The sequence below is a fragment of the Sus scrofa genome, chromosome 13 (genome assembly GCF_054392235.1).
Source record: "Sus scrofa isolate SSC_HxYL_T2T_F1_AM1 chromosome 13, Sscrofa_HxYL_maternal_Yorkshire_Landrace_v2.0, whole genome shotgun sequence".
Classification (NCBI taxonomy): domain Eukaryota; kingdom Metazoa; phylum Chordata; class Mammalia; order Artiodactyla; family Suidae; genus Sus; species Sus scrofa.
In genome coordinates, this window is record NC_139395.1 from 131,345,627 (window position 1) to 131,367,425 (window position 21,799).

The 21,799-nt window shown below is 36.2% G+C and overlaps 2 protein-coding genes across 15 annotated transcripts in view; one reads left to right on the forward strand and one right to left on the reverse strand.

Annotated features, from left to right (window-relative positions):
• LOC106505748 (uncharacterized) overlaps positions 1-21,799 on the forward strand; it is a 1,225,997-nt gene that overhangs the window by 1,159,568 nt on the left and 44,630 nt on the right. Inside the window, exon 1 of one of the 3 annotated variants that reach the window (XR_014824372.1) lies at positions 6,932-7,095. The exons of the other annotated variants lie outside the window; for them this stretch is intronic. The gene's annotated coding sequence lies outside the window, so the exon portion shown is untranslated. Of the gene's footprint in view, positions 1-6,931; positions 7,096-21,799 lie in introns of those variants that run through there. 3 annotated transcript variants of the gene reach the window in all.
• LOC106505750 (uncharacterized) overlaps positions 1-21,799 on the reverse strand; it is a 742,696-nt gene that overhangs the window by 321,517 nt on the left and 399,380 nt on the right. For 2 of the 12 annotated variants that reach the window (XR_014824345.1, XR_014824352.1), the window contains exons 4-5: positions 7,432-7,530; positions 5,526-5,639 (exon numbers count right to left, since the gene is read on the reverse strand). The exons of 6 other annotated variants lie outside the window; for them this stretch is intronic. The gene's annotated coding sequence lies outside the window, so the exon portion shown is untranslated. Of the gene's footprint in view, positions 1-5,525; positions 5,640-6,275; positions 9,570-10,970; positions 12,489-13,567; positions 13,643-14,627; positions 14,789-21,799 lie in introns of those variants that run through there. 4 more of the 12 variants (XR_014824347.1, XR_014824349.1, XR_014824348.1 and 1 more) reach the window with 3 other exon arrangements.

The following is a 21,799-nucleotide window of genomic DNA, read 5'->3' on the forward strand; positions in this document are numbered from 1 at the left end:
TTTTTTTTTTTTTGGTCTTTTTGCCATTTCTTGGGCCGCTCTCGCAGCATATGGAGGTTCCTAGGCTAGGGGTCGAATCGGAGCCATAGCCACTGGCCTACATCAGAGCCACAGCAACACGGGATCTGAGCCACGTCTGTGACCTACACCACAGCTCATGGCAACGCCGGATCCTTAACCCACTGAGCAAGGCCGCAACCTCATGGTTCCTAGTCGGATTCGTTAACCACTGAGCCATGATGGGAACTCCTAAAATTTATAATTTCTGTTCCTACAACCAAAACTTTCAATCTTGGATGTTTGCTTCTGTTGAGTTTTTTTCATCTTCATCTTTATCAGTGCTTTGATCTACGCCTATCATTTTTGTCACAGTAATTATTTATATAAATTTGTATTCTAGGTAGTCTTTGTGATTCCATCACATTAGGTTCTTTCTTTTATCAAAATTAGAAAAGAAAAAAAAACCTTTAAAATTAAGTAATCTGGGAGATAGGCTTTGTCATTCTCTACTAGAGTTTGAAGTTCTGAAATTAGAAGACTAAGGCTGGATTTTAAATTTGTTGGCTGGTCATCTTATAACTCAAATAAACATGGTCATTGTCATGAAGCTGGAAATCAGGATCCAGGTGTGAGGGAAAAGAGACAAACTAGTGGTGGGGCAAATTATCCTACAGAACAAATACCTGGGGGATGGTAGTAACAGCATTCAATGCAGTGAAATAAAACAGCTATCCCATAAAGTTTTTCCCCCAAAGTTACTACTTTCTTTCTACTCTTATTTATATTTATAGACTTCTGATGGACTTATCCTTGAAAGAGAAGTTCAAAAGAAACTGATAATAAAAAATTTTAGCAATTTGCCAAAAAACAGTTAGTTGCAGAACAAGATTTCAATCAAGTTATCTAACTCTGCAGCAGGCTTTAGCAAAATAAGACCCACAGACTAAATCTTACCAACCACCTCTTTTTATAAAAAAAAAAAGTCATATTGGTACAGAGTTATTTCTAGTCTGTCTTCCTGTGCATCCAGAGATATTTTAAACCACAAATTTAATACAAATTTAATACAATCCAAAACTATTTAGATAGCATATGAAGCTATTCATGATATGACCCCTGCTTACCTAAGCAGACTTAACATTTATCACCATTTTCCATCTTATATTCTGTATTTCAATTGTTCATTTACTGTATTTACTCTTGCCTCTGGGCCTTTGCACATACTTATCTTTGGCTTCAATCAATTCAACTCATCCTAAATCATTCTTATGGTCCCATCATAGAAGTTATCATTTCCTTGGGGAAGACCCAGATACCCAAAAGTTCCATGTGCTCCCACAGAACCCAGAAAATCTGCTAATAGTTATCATCCTGTCATCTATTTTGTCTGTGTTGTGTATCAGGGGTTAGTAAACTATAGCCCATAGGCCAAATCCAGACTGCTATTTGCTTGTACAGTTCATGAGATAAAAATTGTTTTTGCTTTTTAAAATAGTTTTAAAAACCTAAAAGAAAAGTGGTATTTCATGATATACCAAAAATTATATGAAATTCATATTTCATTGTCCATACATAGAATCTTACTGGAGCCCAGCTACATTCATTTATTTCCATAATGATATTTACTGGGGAAGGTATTATAGATAAAAGGATGAAAAAGAAAATTCTATTTCTGGCCTCTAGGCTTCAGCCCCACAACACCTTTCCCAGTGTGTGGCCAATACAAAGCACTCAATAATTTATTTATGTCATTACTAATGTGTGAATAAATAAGTACAACAATTTTGCCCAGAAATCAGTTGCAGTTAAGCACAGAATCCAGGCAGATTTTTCAATTCCTAGCCAACTACTCTGATACTTGGTCAGGCTCTGTTTCCTATCATTTTAAAACAATATTACTCTTGGAGTAATCACAGAATTAAAATTCCTTTCAGTTTCTACAGAGTCTTGGATGGTCCCTGGACTAAAGGTTCTAATATGCTGAAGTGTTCATCAGCAAACTTTCCCTGTTATGCTCACAAAGAGTAAATAATGATAGAGGAGCACTTCTGCTTGAAGCTCCTCTTACTTATTTTTTTATTTTTTTTCCACTTATTTAAAACAGCATTTTGATAAGTTCAGGCACTCCTCAAAAGCACAGCTTATATGGATAAAGTATATAAAAGCAGGCACCGTGATTAACCATATCCAGATGGGAGAAAAATGTGTTGACATTTCAGCAAGAAGGTCTTCAATTCAAGCCAAAAAAAAAAAACAAAAAACAAAAAAAAAAAAAAAAAAAAAACCACTTGTACTTTCTAGTCAGCCAAAATTTCCAGCTGCATGGATTCTCTGGTGAACAAATAGGCCAGTGCACAAAATAAGGTCACTGAAGAATATGCCAGTAATCACAAACTGTAATTAAGCAGTAATGACCTCAACCTGAAGCTTTCTTCAGGATTAATGAATACCTGAGCAGCCAGTGGCCTGAGGCAGCTCTCATTCCATCCAGAATGCAGTGGGATAAAGTGAGCACTATAAACAAAGTGTGTTTCCAGTATAAATCATTCCCAAAATTACCTTTTCCACTACTATGTCACAGAGTTGGATTTTTTATGACATTGTAGGGGGAAAAAGCGAAAAAGCAAGTTTAATCAAGAGAAGAGAAAGGAAAAGTTTGGAATTCAAAAACAGTAGAGGATTTTTGCAGTGGGGAGGTAGGGGTGAGTGTAAATTATATTTAGTGTATTCGGCCTTAATTTTCAGCTTTACTCTGAAACATGGAAATAAGAATATTTATTATGTGCCAGATTATGCCCATAAATGTATCACATTAATAAATGTGAAGTGAAATAATGATTAATATCAATAACTATTATAATCATCATTACTATGACTTTTCAATGCCTTGGCTTAACTGATTAGCAGAGAGGGAACAAGTAGACTAGCAGGTTAGTAAGGTGACCACTAAAATATTAGCCATCATTTATTCACAGCAAGTCTATGACAGGTACTTAATGGATATTCTGGCTCTTCCCTTAGAGGGTGAACATCATTATCTCCTTTTCATTGATAAGGAATCAGGGAGGTAGAGTAACTTTTCTAGGTCAGTCTAATCAGTGCAGGGGTTGGGATTCAAGCCTAGGTTCCTTTGACTCCAAGGTATAAACCTGAAATTGCTATGCACTGTGAGCTTGCTAAGCTGAAAGTTCTCTGTCAGTCATTTAGTTGTGATGAGGTAAGTTTGTCAAGATGAGAATGTCAGTGGGGAAACTGAACTGGTGGTAGAAGATCATTAACAAGAAGTCATTAAGAAGCTTCTAAAAGACCCTTTTATGTGTATCTGGAATTTTAGTTGGGAAAAGCTCAGAAGTGACAGGAATGTTAATGTCACAGTCTGCTTTTTGTGCCACCCTCATGGCTTACTAGTGCTTTCATCTCTTGATATGAATGTAAGAGCCCCAATTTTGCCATAGGTTCTCAAAGTTACCCCAGTCACACTAGCCCACCTCGGTCTACCATGTCTGAAATTTCTTCAGTAAAAGACCAAGGTTTATCTCTCATATGAGAAGCTTAAGAATTCTCTTGTGGCGCAGAAGGTTAAGTATACAGCATTGTCACTGCAATGGCTTCGGCAGTGCAGTTCCTGGCCCAGGAACTTTCCCATGCCATGGGTGCAGCCAAAATTAAAATAATATAAAATAAAATAAGAGCCTTAGTATGTAAATATGCCTGTGAGAGTCACCCACTGTGATTTAAATTCATCCTGAGAAGGGAAAAAATGCTATCAGTACCTTTCTTATAGGTGAAAGCAGGAGGCTAGTTTTACAGCTTAAGGAATTAAGTACTGGATTATAAAAAATTCTTTATACCAATACTACCATAAGGGAGGGGAGTGATGAAGAAGGACCCACTTATCTGTCTTATGCAGATAAACACGGAAAAGATAAAGTAACCAGGTCTAACTTCCCTAGTATCATCTCCTAGTCCTAAAGTGGTTGGCTAGGCATTCCTTCTTCCTTAAGATGGATGGGTCTGATGAGAGAGAAAACATGAAAGATGCTTTAGACGACTAGTTGACTGCATTAAACCTTTATTTTCAGGTGAGCTTATTCTTTTGGAAGTGAAAGCCTATAGTGGGGTCTCAGAGCCTCCTCCAAAGACACAAAATGTGGGGTGTCCATTCCACTCATGGACTGCTCCTCTGTGTGAGAAGCAGATCTGATCCCAGGAGCTCCTTTCTTCTTGGCTGTAACATCATTATGGGCTCAACTGATTTAGCTCACTTAGGAAGCCAACACTTGGCAATATTTAAGCAAACAAAACCTTTCTAGTCAGGTCTCAGATATGAGAGTGAGATTCTGTTTGAACTATGGTATATTTTAAGTCAAAATATACACTCAGGTCTTAAACCAAACTTTATATGACCTCTGACTTCCATTTTCCAAGGAGAGAAAACTGTAAGACTATTTAAGAGGAAATTCTCAACACAGCTGAGATTGTTTTACCTTTCCTCATTTTCAAGGTCAGATAATCACAAACACAACTGGAAAAATCTCCCATTTAGCCATGACTTACCAAATTCAGCAATTAAAGTGTAGTGAAAAGAAAGAGTAAAGAAGCTATGGACATGGGTTATTAACTTTACTTAACTAGTAATAAACAGAAGTCTTACTTTTCAAAGCAGAACATTATCTTTCCTCCAAACACAATGGCCAACCAAAATTGGGACAGAAGTGTCAACTTCTGAATGAGCAAAAAAGCTGTTTGCAAACTGATATTGTGGCAATAATTAGAGGAGAGGGTTATGTGTGTGTTGGGGGAGGGAGATGAGGGGAGAGAGAGGGAGAGTGGGAGAATTACTGAATAGAGTTCAAGAAAGAGCCACTGAATTTAATAACTTTGCTAAATTATGAATCCAAGGTCTAGTACCAGCCAAGTTCTAGTCCTGATCTAGATCCATCTCACCTACCAAGCTTTGGGCTCCCTTGGTACAAGATAAGTGTTGAAACGGAGTGAAAAGGAGGTAATAAATTCCATTCTCAGCTTCTGGTTATAGAATATAGAGGAAAAGAAGCACAATGATTCTATGCCTCTCTGGTGATATTTTTACCCAAAAGACATTTCCCTCAGCCACAACTGGATACTTGTTAATTTTGTAAATACTAAAAGATCCCAGGTAAGAATTAATCATCTGGTTTTTCAGAGGGCTCAATGAGTAGAAATTTTGTCACTTTTGCATTTGTAGACAATCATTACATCCCACTTAACTTCATTCTCTAAGCTACTTCTAATTTGGTGATTCTCAATCAGAAGTATGCTTTTAAACTATACTATGTATATATAAATGTGCATCCTCTTCTCATTCCAGGTCTAAGGTGCAACAATCCTTAGGAGGAGGGGCATCCATAAGTGTATTGATTAAAATGTTGAGAGCACAGTATCAAGGCTATTTCAGATCAACTAAGTAATCACCTAATACTTCACCTCTTTCCAAAGTGAGAGATTATTTAAAAAATTCATAAGCAAAAATAGGCATCACCAACCTTAGACATTCCACAGGTCAGAATCACAAAATCACCTTATCCTCCATGATATATCTTTTTGATGTGTCATATTTATCCTTTGTAAAAAGTCATGCTAGAAAGATATTATAACTCCTGGAAGAAATAATTATGACATTAACCATCATGAACCTGTTTATATCAGAGCCCTACTGAAACTATGGTTAAGTAATTTATAAGGTTAGCACTTACCCTTTGGCCTTAAAAATCATCACCTAGGAGTGAAATTCTTGTTTTATGCCAAGGTCTAAGAGGAGTATTCTGCCCAATTTCCAACCACCAGCAAGTAGTAAACTGATAGTTTAGAAGTGAGATCCCCAAACTTGTAGGAAGCCAAGAACCCTCTCACATGCAAATGACAGGGGAAGTCATTTGTCATGTCAGGGTTCAAATGCAAACATTTGAACAAACAGCCACTTTGTAGCTTTTAAGTCTCTAGAAGTCACTCTCTTTGGGGGTGAAGCACAGAGTAGCATCCACTAGCCAGGTTAACTGATCCCCTCCTACTTGTCCACTTCTCATGCCCACAAGCCTGGGTACCACTTTCACATCCAAACCACTCTATCTTCTACTAACAAGAAAACCAAGGACTCCTATGCACATCAAAGGGTGCGAATGAGCTAATACCTTTACCAGTGAACATAATTCTATCACTCACTGGTCTCTGGGGAAGAAGAGAGACAGAACATAGTTTAGAATCTAGAGAAAAAAAATTTGAATGCACACATTTGATGGATTTTTTTCATTTATTTCCAGACATATTATGTTACATTAACAAAATAGTTTTGAGCATCTTTCTGTTTAAAATAATATGCACAGGAATAACTCCACAACAAAAACACCTCTTCCTCTTTAGAAGTTAAAATATTGCTTTTTCATCTTGTTATACATGGATGTAGATGTTAGAGATGCCAATCATTTCAACTGGTGAAACTCATTCATGTTTTTCTGACTGGATAACCTCTTCTCAGAACCAACTATTTTGCCTATATGACCTTTTTTCAGGCCTTTCAGCCAGAGATTGCTATAAAGTGGGCCTTTAAAACAGCAAGTCTATTTTGAGTTGAAAACCAAACTAAACCATTTCCAACAGTTACTAAAACAAACAGCAGGTTACATTTTTATTCCCTTTATGCTACCTTATATAATTCAGAAACGTCAAACAAGCTAGTATCTTTCACACTGTATGCTGGGTTAGTGTAAAAGCATATGATATGCTTTATTTATGCAGGCAAGAAAAAATGGTTTCAGTACATATCTGGGCTTAAGCATTTCAACATCTAAAACACATGTCTGTCTGTGAGCTCCTTACGCTAACACAGGTTGGGAAAGTTCCAGAGGAGGAGCCCTCCCACTGCTATCTCTGTTGCCATTAGCACAGGTCTTTAGGGCATATCTTTTCTCCTGGGTTTCTATGTTTGTTTTACTCACAGCTTTCCTGTTCCTCTGCTTAAACCAATTTTATGAATAAGCCAGAAAATGCTCAATACAGAAGCCTCTCTACTACCTGAAAAATGGGCTATAGCCTTGAACATCACACAGATACAGTAAGGTAAGTAATTTTTTAAATGATCATCAGGACGATTTGTAAGTAGTGTTACCATATTATAAGCTATTCCCTATTGGGATATTGGTCTAACTTTTCCCACCTCCCAACAGGGAAATATGACTTAACTACAGTATCAAAACAAAAAATAGTGTGTGAGCATTTGAAAAGGTTTATAAAGGTGCTCCTCCCCTTTATTTATTAAAAAGGTAAAATTTATCAGAAAACTTAAAAGGCAATCGAAGTTAAGTACTTACACCTAAAACTTACAATTTAGTCTTATAAATTTTACTTATGAGACTTGTAACCTTTTACTTACAAGACTTGTAACATTTTACTTACTGTCACATTAGGCAAAGTTGCATTTGATAAGAACAGCTGAATTTTTATTGTAAGATTTGCTTGTGAATCTCATGGTTTAGTATCAGCAACAATCAGGTGCTAAAACCAAAATGAACCATGTTATTAAGGAAGTGATGACTATTCTAGTAGTAATGTCCAAGCATGACAAATAAACTTCAGAATAGGTTTAGTTGAGCAATATTTCTTTAAAATCATTGTCCTCTAACTGATCTTGAATAATATTTGAAATAGTATTGAGAAGTTAGGTAAGTAAACTTATTTGGTTAGAACTCATCATGAAAATTTAGGTAAATGAGCCCTAAGCCAAAATTATGTCTTCGTTTCAAGTCTCACAACAGTATGAACTTAAAGTGAGAGTCTGGCTCCAAACATTTTAAAAGGCTTTCATTCAAGTTCTCCAGGGCAATGGAGAAGAGCACTCTTGTTATTGACGTCCGTCACCATAAAAGCCAGCAGGTGAATAAATAGAAAGGTTGTTGTTGAAGGCCAAACGCTAGTTAAAAATGTGTATTTATGAAATACGTAAGCATATTATAAATGAAAATGTATACCTAGGAATTGTGTCCAATATCCTAAAAATCCACATCTAATAAAATGATGACAATATTTGTAAGAGTTTACTCATGAAATGATATGATACCAATGGGTTATAATACTAGGCTTCAATATTTGCAATGTTATACTTTAGGTCACCTCCTTTATAATGTTGGAAGCCATTCCTCCTTTGTAACCCATATACAAAGCGACTTCCTGACACATGGCTTCTCTGGGCAATCTTAAAATAATGCAATATACAGTAAAATTAGGAAATCATCCATTGAATTTTTACAAATATTTCCCTTTCCTGCATCTAGATGCTGTTTTTTTTATAGTAAGTAAGAAATGCTTTTTCTAGAACATGATGTTATTTTCCGTAATGATTTAACAGTGCTAAATGAGCTTTTAAGATATATTTCTTAACTCTAACAAGAAGCCTATTAAAGAAATCATTTATACATTTAAATCCCCAAATTAGCAACTAGTAAAGTACACAGCCACTCGAATGGATTTTTTGCTAGTAATCACCCATAATGAATTTTGAGTTAAAACTGCTTATATAGATAAAATTCACATTCTCAAGTGCCTTCTAAGTATTGTGCAAAATATAATAGTATTCTGCTTCAATTTTATCTTATAAGTTCTTCCGTGAAAAAGCAAAATTGCCCAATGCTAACACTTAAAAACATTGGTAGATTCGCTTTTTTTGGGGGGAGGGGGTCTGCACCTGTGGTATATGGAGGTTCCCAGGCAAGGGGTTGAATCGGAGCTGCAGCTGCTGGCCTGCAGCTCTCAGCAATGCCAGATCCTTAACCCACTAAGCAAGTCCAGGGATCAAACCCACGTCCTCATGGATGCTAGTTGGGTTCATTAACAGCCGAGCCACAATGGGAACTCTGATTCACATTTTTAAAATGACAGTCTTGTTATTAAACTGGGCATTTAATCCAAAAAATCCAAATCTAGAGGAATTGAGTTTTCCATAGAGTAAATTTCACTAAACCACAAATTGAGTCAGCTTTAAATAGTTAATTTATTCTTAAGCATGCAAAATTCTTTTGCTATAAAGTCACACAATTTTGTTCATTTTTTTGGTTTGTTTTAAATAAGTGAAAAAAAAAGTCATAAATCAAACTTGCTCTGTGTACTTAAAAAAGAAGAAAGAGAGTCTAGTAATCATTGACGAAAAAGCATCAAGAAAGAGCAGTCACCTGTATTTGTTCAAGGAAATCTGATCCTAGTAAACAATATTAAATATTTTATAGACCTAAAGTCCCACTTATGCGTTTAAAAAAAAAGCAAAGTACATTATATCCAGTGTATTTGCTGTAAAACACTGCATATATTGTGGACTGTACACCATCACTTCCTCTTTCCTGCTGTGCTTGTTTCAAACATGTGTACATTTCTCTCTGAACACTAAGTAACAAAATCATTGCCATCCTAATAATCTGTAATTATAACTGTACTTTAAAAGACTTCATTCTTCTCTCTGAAATACTCATTTTTGGAGTTCCCAATGTGGTGCAGTGGAAACAAATCTGACTAATATCCATGAGGATGTAGGTTTGATCCCTGGCCTTGCTCAGTGGGTGGGGGGATCTGGTGTTGCCATAAGCTGTGATGTAGGTTGCAGATATGGCTCGGATCCCATGTTGCTATGGCTGTGGCATAGGATAGCAGCTGTAGCTCCAATTTGACCCCTACCTGGGAACTTCCATATGCCATGAGTGTGGCCCTAAAAAGCAAAAAGAAAAAAAAAAAAAAAAAAGAAGAGAAAACTCATTTTTAACATCAGAGCTTACAGTCACTAACTAGTGTGTAACTACACATATATGACTTCTTAATCATGAAAATTAATATGTACACAAAGGATTAAAAGGAATCTAATATAAACTCAGATTTAGTTTCTGTGTAGGGAGCTAGAGACTAAAGAGTATAAAGAATGATCACTAGTGTTTAGGAGTTTGTAATCTAGCTGGAGGAACTGAGGAAAATATACAGGAAGCAGTGAATAACAGGTGACAATAATGCCAAAACAAGACACAACAACAGTAAGTTCCAAAGGACTTTGGTAAAGTGATAAACATAGGTTGACACCACAACAAAGTCCTTGGGCATTAGAAAGTTCTTGTACTATTGGATGGATGTCTGAACAGGATCTGAAAAGATTAGGGGAAGAAGAGGATCCATTCAAATATCACCTCTACTGTCTAGCCTTTCCTGACTGCCACAGACACAGCTATGGGTTTTTTTTGTGTGTGTTCCCTATAAACACTTTACAAGCACTGGTACTTGTTGCAATGTACTATAATTAATACATATTTATCCACATTCCTTAATGTTCTCTGAGTTACTAAGGGCAAAGCAAGACCTTCTTCATTTTTATATTCTCCTTGCCTTGAATGTGCTTGCTAAATGTTTACTGGATGCATTTTTGAATGACTGGGAAGCTGTATGAGCAAAATTACAGAGCAGAAATAAGTACAGTGTGTCTAAGTTTTATTGAAAGAACTGGCTGTGTAGAAGGAGTTTAATGCTGAATATAATAAAAGATCAGTTTAAATTATTAGAGAGAAGACCCAGGAGGGCCTTCCTTTGTCTAGACTGGCATTATCTTTTCTTGGCTGGACACACAATCCTAGTTTCTCTTGGTCAACTAGGTCTATCATTGCCAAGCCCTCCGTGATCACAAAGGAGTACCAACCAGACTTGAGATCCTTTAGTGTTAGTCCCTGGATTTAATTCTTCCCAATATTGAGCCTATTATATCTACAAAATGAACTTTTTTTGTTTTTTGTCTTTTTAGGGCCACACCCATGGCATATGGAGGTTCCCAGGCTAGGGGTTGGATTGGAGCTATGGCTGCAAGCCTATACCACAGCCACAGCAACGCTGGATCTGAGCTGCATCTGTGACCTACACCATAGCTCATGGCAATGCTGGATCCTTAACCTACTGAGCAAGGCCAGGGATCAAACTCTTGTCCTCATGGATTATAGTCGGGTTCATTAACCACTGAGCCACGACAAAAACTCCAAAATGAGTCTTTAAAGGTTAATTAAGCCAGCTGCGTACAGAATGAATTGGGGGACTGAGAGACTATTGTAAAATTCTTATCTAGAAAAAGATAGCACTGGAGGCTTAGAGGAAAGGTATTACATAGGAATGATGGAAAGAAATTAGTATTAATAATTGTGAGGGAGGAAGCTGAGGGAAGCGGAAGAGTTAAATATGACTCCACAGTTCTGAGAGAGAAAAGCTACACTGGTAAGAAGTAAACCTAGAGTGTAACCTAGATTTGTTTGTTACAGGGCAAAGTAACCTGTGTTTGGTACAGGGAAAAGACAATAGGTTTATGTGGATATGCTGGGGGTGATGGTGAGATATGCAGTAGGAATATCTTAAAAATAAGAGAGAGGACTTCGGGAAATTAAATGGCAATATAAAAGTAGTGAGAGTTGATGCTGTGAGTGTGGGAGAGATTTCAAAGGCTTAAGAGAGCTCTGGACCAGGACTTAGAAAAGTCTCTGAATGCCTTTGAATAAGTCGCTCACTCTTCCCTTCCATAAAAGAAGGATAATACCTTGTTCTTCACCTCATGGCGAAGATGTTGGCGAAGATGTAAAACTCACAAATGAGGATAAGACTGCAAAGTGGTTTTAAAGACAGAAGATATTATGCAAGCATGTATTATTATTCATCTCCATACTTTATTCCCTGTCCATCCTATGATCATTTTTCATAATAAAAATAATTCAATACATGATGGAGTAATAATTTAACAACTAAGTATTTACACCACATACTGTTACTAAAGTGAATAATTAATCTAATTTATGTTCCACTCTGTATCACAGAGATATGTAAGAAGAAATATGAAACAATATAATAAAAAGCATACAATTTTATTTCTATAGTTTATTATGTGCCAAGTGCTCTGCATGAGAATCAGTGTTGGATGTATGGCACATAGCATTTAAGTAACTTGCCCACAGTTCACACAGCTAGTATGATATCATCATCTAATTTGAGGTGACAGTACAATTATTGTTTCATCTACCACTTAGAGAAGACAAAAATGCAGCCAATTAAACCACAAAACGTCATCAATTGCCATTTGGGCCCCAATTTCAGAGATGTTCAAGTGCAGAGGAAACAGTACATCTTATAACTGATGAAATATTAAAGGTTATGGGTACTGAATGCTTTTTTGTTTCAAATCACCTCCCGTAGGAAAAGTGAGATACAAAAATCCCTGTTGTAGGAGCATTTTTCTAATGCTTGGTAGCATACTCGGATTTGGAGTATGTTTCTGAGTTTAAAGGCAAACAAGAAAAGAGACGAATATTTATCCCTAGCTGTTCCCTATTCCTTTCCACAATCTTTCCCAAAATGGAGGAATCATGAGCAGAATCTGAGGACCTTCAAGGTGCCCTGAACATAAGACCACTGCTGACATCACTCAGTCTTTGGGACTCCAGCCAGGAGGGCTCTCCCTGTGATAAGAAAGAATTAAATGTTCAAGAGGAGGTTTTCAAATTTTTTCTTCATGTGCAAGAGAGACCATAAAACCCAAATCAGTTGTAAAACAGACCAATTCGTTTTATAAAAAGTCTTATGATCAACAAAAATTCAAGCTGCATTTCATTGCCTTACTAATGTAGTTTTTATTTTGACAAATCCCCCATAATTAAGAATAAGTTCCCCAAAAATACAAGGCATTTTTTTCTTGGCTCCACAATGTGTAATGAAAATTACTTTAGTTATTTCATCTGTATATCTTTATTTTGAGGTATTCTTACAAATTAGTCAATAAATATAATACTGAAACCACTTGTGAACCATTATTCTTCAAACCAGAAATTACAATTTAAGTAGCCAACAAAATGTTCTTTTAAAATGCACTAAGTAGGAGTTCCCATTGTGGCTCAGCAGTTAAAGAACCCAACATAGGGTCCATGAGGATGTGGGTTCTATCCCCCCTGGCCTTCCTCAGTGGGTTAAGAATCCCACGTTACTGCAAGCTGTAGTGTAGGTCACAGATGTGGTTCGGATCTGGTGTTGCTGTGGCTGTGGCACAGGCTGGCAGCTGCAGCTCTGATTCAACCCCTATCTGGGGAACCTCCATATGCTACAGGTACAGCTATAAAAATAAAAAAATAAAAATAAATAAATAAAATGCACTAATTATCTTCTGGTCTGTAATGACATTACCAACTTCCAGTCCTAAAGATCTCTCTGGGATCTTTACCAGCATATGATTAGCAGAAGCAATTGTCACCTAAGAAGCCACCATTAAACCCAGTCCACTTTAGGTCCTTTGGATGTGAATTCCAAAAGGCTAATGAACAAATCAACAGCCAAAGGGAAAAGGAAAGGAAAGACACTTATAGCATTTTTTGCACTGAGTTTAAAAATTTGGGGTAGAATCACAAGTGAAGGCATGCTGGGACTTACTCATCTCTGTCTTTGCAGAGCTTAGCATGAGAACTGATACTCGGTAAATGTTAAATGGATGAATGAACAAATGAAAAAAAGCCAAATCAGTTATTCTTCATAATGATTAGATACCTACCCGTTAATTAACCACGTATCACACCATAAGTCTGGATCAGCTTTGGGGCAGTGGTTGAGGAAGGATGTGGAAGCCCTAGACACAGGGTAAATAAGGAAACAAAGGCCTGGGGGAAATTTTTTGAGGTAATAGATAGAAACAGAAATAAACCTTGTGACAACATATTTCTATAGAGGACATAGCTTTCATGGATGTATCCTGTGTGGGTCCTAAAATCCTGACCTTCAGCCATTCAACTCAGTTTTATATAATTAACCATACATAACTTACAGGGATTTTTGACCAGGTGCTTTAGGACAAGAGGATTTATTAAGAATAATTGAAATCACACTTCTCAATGAGAATGAAATGGAGCATATCAGACATATATTTATATGATCAAATCTAAAGGACACCTAAAGGATATTCAGTTAGTTATACTATCAAACTCCACTTTCTCTTCCACATGGATATGATGCTAACTAATACAGCAGGGGAGTAGCTATGATTCTCTCATAGTTCCCAACCTGTTATTTGTTTTGATTGTGAGCATCTGAGATGTACATTCTCAATTCCAGAACTCTTGTCACTAAATTTTTGTCTTATTCACTTGCTTTTAGTATTTATTAAATTTTATTACGTTTTTGAAACATTTTATTCCCTTTGCTATATATTTCATACACAGCATTTGGGACATAAGGCCTTGAAAAATAATTAGAGTTGATTTGCAATGGTATGCCAATTTCTGCTGTATAGCAAAGTGACTAAGCTATACATATACGTATACATTCCTTTTCCTATATTATCTTACATCATGGCTTATCTATAACCAAGAGATTGGATATAGTTCCCTGTACAATACAATAGGACCCCAGTGCTTATCCATTCTAAATGTAGTAATTTGCATCCACTAACCCCAAAGTCCTGATCCATCCTACTCCCTCCCCTCCCTTGGCAACCACAAGTCTTGTTCTCTATGTCTGTGAGTCTATTTCTGTTTGGTAGATAAGTTCATTTGTGCCATATTTTAGATTACACATATAAATATCATACACTCTTTGTCTTTCTCATTCTGACTTACTTCACTTAGTATGAGAATCTCTAGTTCCATCCATGTTGCTGCAAATGGCATTATTTTGTTCTTTTTATGGCTGAATAGTATTCCACTGTTTACATGTACCACATCTTCTTTATCCATTCATCTGCCAAAGTTGCTTCCATGTCTTGGCTATTGTGAGTAGTCTGCAGTGAATATAGGGGTGCATTTATCTTTTTGAATTGTAGTTTTGTCCACATAGATGCCCAGGAGTGGGATTGCTGATCAAATAGTAGTTCTATATTTAGTTTTCTGAGGAACTGCCATACTGTTTTCCATAGTTGTTGTACCAATTTACATTCCCAAAAGTGTAGGAGGGTCCCCTTTTTTTCACACCCTTTGCAGCATTTTTTATTTGTAGACATTAATTATGGCCATTCTGACCAGTGTGAGGTGGTTGATAAACATTTTTTGAATATGGAAATAAACAAACAGCCATATTATCAAATACTTATAATACTCTAAGCTCTCTGAGTACAAGAGCTACAACTTGGTGAAATGTGCAATATCTACTAAAAAAATTCTTTAAGAGCTTTATGGTTCAAAATGTACTCTTCTTGTGAATATATCATTTATTCTTAGTCTTTACTGACATGAAAATAAATGAATTAACACAATGAAAGATAGAGAAAAAGAATGTATATATATGTATGACTGGGTCACTATGCTCTACAGCAGAAATTGAAGCAACACTGTAAATCAACTACACTCTTATTTTAAAAAACCAATAAAACCTGTATATCTTTGCATTGTAAAAAATAAAAAAATTAATTTAAAAAAGAAAATGAATGTATTATAGTGAGTGGCAGTAAGTATGAAAGGCAGAAGAAGGAATGATTGACTCTATCTGGAAGGATCTAGGAAAGCTTCTTGTAGGAGCTGACTTATGAACTGGATTTTGAAAGCCTAACAGGATTTTTTCAGGTAGAACTAGGGAAGATAAACACTCTAGGCAGAAGGACCAGCATGTTCAATGGGAGCAGGCATCATTATCCCTCTTTATTAAAGGCTTGATACCCAGTCAGCACATGATAGAGCTTGAAACTGCTTCTGATTTTTAAGTACTGTGATATTTCCAATACAGTCTATTATTTCTGTGGCTAACAGGGCTAAACAATCAGTCAGAATATTCTGAAAGAAAGGAACTATAAAACAGCCACAAGCTTTCTAAGAAATAACTCCTTGAGTCTAAGGCTATATACATCACATTGTATCAAATCTATTAAAATGTCCCTACATCCAGTAAATATTTTTACTATATATTATTTTCAGAAAACACTTTAAAATTTTATAGTATTTTTATAATTTTCTTTTTAAATTACTTGAGCCTGACTAATTCAGTTATGATCCTCAATTATTTAGCAGTCATGGCACAAACACAAACATTTTTGTGATGTGAAAAAATTTAACTCATTATTCAAACATAATAAAATATTTATGAATATTATTAGTCCCATTTATGATGTTATATTTGATATAATTAAATATTTTAATTTACTATTTGTTCATATTGGAGGGCCAGTAAATTTTATCTTTCAACTCCTAAATATTTTTGTAAACCCTAAAAAGCAATTAATCCCTGGCATTTTAACTATCTATCTATCGTACAGAGTACAAAACGGACCTACTTAACGTACAGAGTACAAAACGGACCTACTTAAAGAGATACATATGTCTATGCATACACTGTATATAGATTTAAATAAGTCTAAATGACAGGCATGGATGCATAAATATATTCATTTTCATTTTATTATATTTCATATTTACATTTTACCTGATCTCAGTAACAAATTTCTAATCTTAGGAAAAAAACGCATCCAGGCATATTGTTGCAAACTTGTTCTGAATGGTATACAACATTTTCAAACCTACACTTGATCTTTTGTCATTCACATAATTCTACAAGGATAGTACAATACATACAATGAGACCTGTCATATTGCTGCTTCACAGCACAAACTGTTGGGAATTTAAACAATTTTAAGGTGTTCATTTAAAAAAATATATTATACCAGATGAAATGAAGTAGAATAAAAAGAAAAGCAAATGTTTTATATTTTCCAAAAATATCATGTCAGAAATCTTTCCTCCAGCCTTCCTCCAATAGCTTTCTTCCAGAAACATAAGAGACTTCAATGAAAAAAGGGAACTTAATACAGCTATAAATGAAATTGTCTTACCCCTCATTACACATCTGAGCAGCTGTTGTGAAGGTGGAGTTTTTGACAAGAAAATGCCTTATTCAAAGAATGAAGATTTTCACATTTGAATGCTTTAAAATAGTGTTCTCAGTTTAACAAAAAAACCAATTTTCATAAAACACACAAGAAATCTGTGTGGAAACAGGCATCAAAATCACGCCAAGAATTTCATCCTAGTTTTTTGGGGTTTTTTTGTTTTTTTTTTTTGTCTTTTTCTAGGGCTGCACCCACAGCATATGGAGGTTTCCAGGCTAGGGGTCTAATCGGAGCTGTAGGTACCAGCCTACACCAGAGCCATAGCAACACCAGATCTGAGCCACGTCTGTGACCTACACCACAGCTCATGGCAACGCCGGATCCTTAACCCACTGAGCAAGGCCAGGGATCGAACCCGCAACCTCATGTTTCCTAGTCGGATTCGTTCCCCTCTGAGCCACAATGGGAACTCCCACCCTAGTTATTTAATTTTGTTTCTGTCTGATCAAAGATGGAGCAATTTAAAAAATGTGTTGTCTGGGTAAATCTTTCCATCAGGCTTGTATTGAAGCCCTCTACAGTGATATGGGAATAAAGAATAAGCATTCAACATAGATGATGGTAGCTCAAATAATAGATATTCATCTATTCACCCATTTATTGAACATTGATAGTAAGAATGTCCTCCATTCGTGAATCTCAGGATACAGGGATGATATGTGAACATCTTTGTCCTAATGAAGCTCAGAATTAAGTATAAAGCTATGAATAATTTTTTACAAGTGTAAATCAATATATTACAATAAAGAGTGATGGCTGGCAGACATTTGGTCCTGTCCAACAGGTCCATTAGACATTTGGTTCACACTAAAAGGTCCTTGATATTTAGTTTTGTTCAAAACCATTTGGCATGGACCAAATATGCTCATGGATGTTTTACATAGGACCAAACAAGGACATTTTGCATGGGCCAAATATTTTATGGACCAAATGTCTTGTGGATGTTTTGAACAGGACTTAATGTCCTGGAAGGGACAGGGATAAATATAAAGCAGAAGTATGTACAAAGTGGGTGGCAGAAGAGAGAAGAAAGGGATGAGTAACATTAAGAGAAAATTGCTGGAAAAGGGATATCTGTGCTGGGTTTTTTAAGTTGAGTAGGAGTTTCCTAGATTGGAGAAAGTTTATACTAGGCAGAAATAGAGAAGAGTATATGCAAAGGCATGGAAGTTAAAACAAAACTCTTATATTGGGGAGCTTATACATAGTTTGAAACTTCTGGAGCTGGGAATATATATGTCTGTTGAACATCTGAGATGTGTGCAGTGTGTCAAATGTTAAAATGATAGCATTCTGTGTTACCTAGTGTTGTTTTGTGGCATTTTGGTTGGTTGCTTTTTCTTATTTAATGTGGCTACTAGAAAGTTTAAAATTACGTATTTCTATTGATCAATACTGCCCAGAGTATTTAAGACAAAGAATTTATTATAAGTGGTAAGGGTGGATAAATCTTAAGGAGCCAAGTAATAAAAAGGCTTTTGTAACACAGAAAATAGTCTCAACTTGCACTTTAGAAAAAGTCCATATAATAAATAAAGAGCAGTCATGGAAGGTGATGTGGTAGCAGCTATAAGGAACACTGCACAGATAAGAAAAAGAGCATTGAGGTGAAACTCCAAAGCTAATCAGAATCCAAAGCCACTGAGAAAAAGTCATTTCATAGGTAAAGCAATATGGCTGAAGCATATAGCTGGACCAAAGAGCAATCTAATGACATAGGTGGTTAGGTCTGTACTGGTGAAAAGAGGAAGAGAGGCTGCAAAGAGCAACCAACAGCCTAGAGCACAGCACACATCATTTTTCAGTGGCTTGCATCACAAACTCACAACAACCAACTGTTTCCCAAAAGAAGTAAGAAATAGTTTCTGGCTGCCCTCTACATCATAAATACGGGATATGCTGGACCTGGTAACTTGTCACTCTTCCTATCATGTGATACCCAAACTGGAAACAGACCCTATCTTGGCTGGTATTTGACCCTGATCTACAGGAATAAGCAGGAAATTGCAGAAAGTAATGTTTTCAAGGCAGCAGATGGCACTCTCTTCTATGCCTCAGTATGAAATATTTTAATGATAGGAGAGGCAGTCTTTTACAGAGACTCAAAGATTAAAGACTATAGCACTTTGTAAAAATGTTAGCAGCACTTAATTCTAAAGTCTAATGTACACAGAAATGTTCATGCCCAATTCTCAAGATTTATCCTAAGGAAATGGCTTGAGAGGAGGAAGTAGGAAATATATGAGCAAAGATGCAAACTGTAACACCATTTATAAAATTAGAAGCAACCTAAATGCTCAGAGATAGGAGAATGGGGAAATTTTTGTCTAATTTATAGAATATAATTCAACCATCAAAGTGATATATGTAGAAAATGCTTCTTAGATAAGATTCAGTGAAAAGAGTATAATGGAAAGTATTTTCATAATATAATGTTTGCTCTGTAAAATATATATATATATATGTGTGTGTGTGTGTATATATATATGTGTGTGTATGCATTAGACTGGAAATTCTATTTAAAAAACCCATGAAGATAGTTACTTTAAGCATGCTAGATTTAATAATGTCTTTGTTTTTCACATTTTAAGTTATATTGTAATTGCCTAAGTATGATATGACAGCTTTCCCTCCTATGAAAACTTTACTCAGAAAGCACTTCGTAGCCTGAATTGTGGCTAATTTTCAAACAATGAAAGTGGGTTAAAGTAGCTTAAGATTCCCCAAAGCTGTGCCTGGTGGTCTGGCATTGGGAAAGTTTACCTACTGTACTCGTTTTTTCTTTTCTTTTTTTTTTTTTAGCCACACAAGGAAGTTCCCAGGGCAGGGATTGAATCCAAGCCACAGCAGTAACCTACTCCACAGCTGGAGCAACACCGAATCCTTAACCTGCTACAGCAGGAACTCTAAACTACTGTATTCTTTAGAGCCTGTTTTTTGTTTGTTTTTTCCTGGAGCTTTCCTTTAGAGTTGCTGTTGAAACTGACACATCATTCTTTACCTTCCTGGGGGGAGCTCCAAGAACTGGCCATTCTAAAGTGAGATGCTAGTGCTGGAATTCTGGGGCTTGAAAAAAGCACAGGAGGTTATAATGATGGACAGCTGTTGGAATAGTCTTTTTCTGCCTGTCCCATGCAGAACAAGTCATGATTCTGCAGCAGGAAGAGAGGTGGCTGCTTTGCTCTCCATGTCTGCAGTGCGACTCCAAAAACAAACCTGCTGCAGCAGTCCCCTAAGGAAGGATGTGGCCCAGTCTCCAAGATGCCATCAGAACATTTCCACAAGACTCATTTTTCCTTAGGAGAGGCAGGCCAGGCTGACTGCAATGTGTAACTACCATTTACTGAGACCCAGATGTTAAGCGATCTTTGTTCTGGGTGCCTTAGGCCTGTTACCTCCATTACCTTCACAGCAGATGCTATAGCCTCATTTTTCAAAAGAGAAAACTGAGGCTCAAAGAGATTGGATATTTTACTCAAGCTTTCTCAATATGAAATTCACTAGATTAGAATCAAATCCAGTCATCTGACTCTATACTCTTTCTATGACATCTGAATGCAGATGATGTCCTCTTCTAGGACCTGGACAAAGTGGTTGCTGGAGAAACTTCTTCACTATAGACTGTGAGGAGTTAGAGAAATGAGAGCACAACAGATTCTTACAGTTGAAGTCACTCAGGATTCCCTCAGGAAAACTTTGTTTTACAATTATGGGAAATGAAACCCAAGGAATGGATTGTTTTAAAATAATTTAAATGCTTTAAATAGCAACTGTAATAGGCTGAATTATCTCCCCAAAATTCGTACATTGAAGCCCTAATCCCCCTACCTCAGAATGTGACTACATGTGGTGACAGGGTCTTTAAAAAGGTCATTAGGGTGGAACCTAATCCAATATGACTGATGTCTTTATAAGAAGAGAAAATTTGGGCTCAATAGAAACAGAGGGAAGATGATGTGAAGACACAGAGAAAGGCAGCCATTTGCAAGGAGAGAGGCCTCAAAAAAAAAAAAAAAAAAATCAACCCTGCCAACACCTTGTTCTCATACTCCCAGCCTCCAAGACTGAGGAAATAAAAATTTCTGTCATTTAAACCATCCTATCTGTCCTACTTTGCCATGGAAGCACTAGCAAACTAATGTAACTATTTCCACTTAGGTTATGTCCTTTAAAAAATTCTAAAAGGGAAATTGATTTTATTATTGTTATTATTTTACTAATAGAGAAATTATGGCTTCAAAAGAAAAGGCAAAGGTACTTCAGAGTCCCAAAATTACTTAGGTTAGTTTTTATAAAAACAAGAGTGTTACATGATGAACAGATCTTTATTCTAAGTATGATTCTTTCTTCTTTCTGAGGCTACAGTAAGCAAAATATCTTTAGAGTAGAATCATAGACTGTTAGAGAATGCTTTCTGAGATCTTTTCTTTCATTTTGTAGATAAATAAATAGGGATCCAAATAGAAAGTGTTTTTTGTGCCTTTTGTACCAGGATTTATTCCTTCCTGCAATGCAGTTGAGAGGAGTAGAAATCAACAAGTAATTGGCAGCAGTACAGCTAATTAGTTGTAGTAGAGCCCTTAGGCATTTAGCTGTAAGCAGATTGTCCTAATGTTTTCTTTACTTAAAAAAAAGAAACACTAAAAATCAAAATGTTATTCCTGTGTCATGATAAAAGTTATCTATTTTCAGTTCATAAAAAGTACAAAGATTTATAAGATCTTCACAGAACTCTCAGGATCATTAAAAAAAAAAAAAAAGCTATACTTTTCTACTGCAATTTTTTCTATCTTGTCCAGTAGGTGGCACCACTTTAACCACACAAGGCATGTATAGCTGTGAAAAGCTAGACTGCTTGTAGTAACAGATCAGTGATTCTCAAATCTCAGCCTCTAGACCAGCAGCAAGAGCATCATC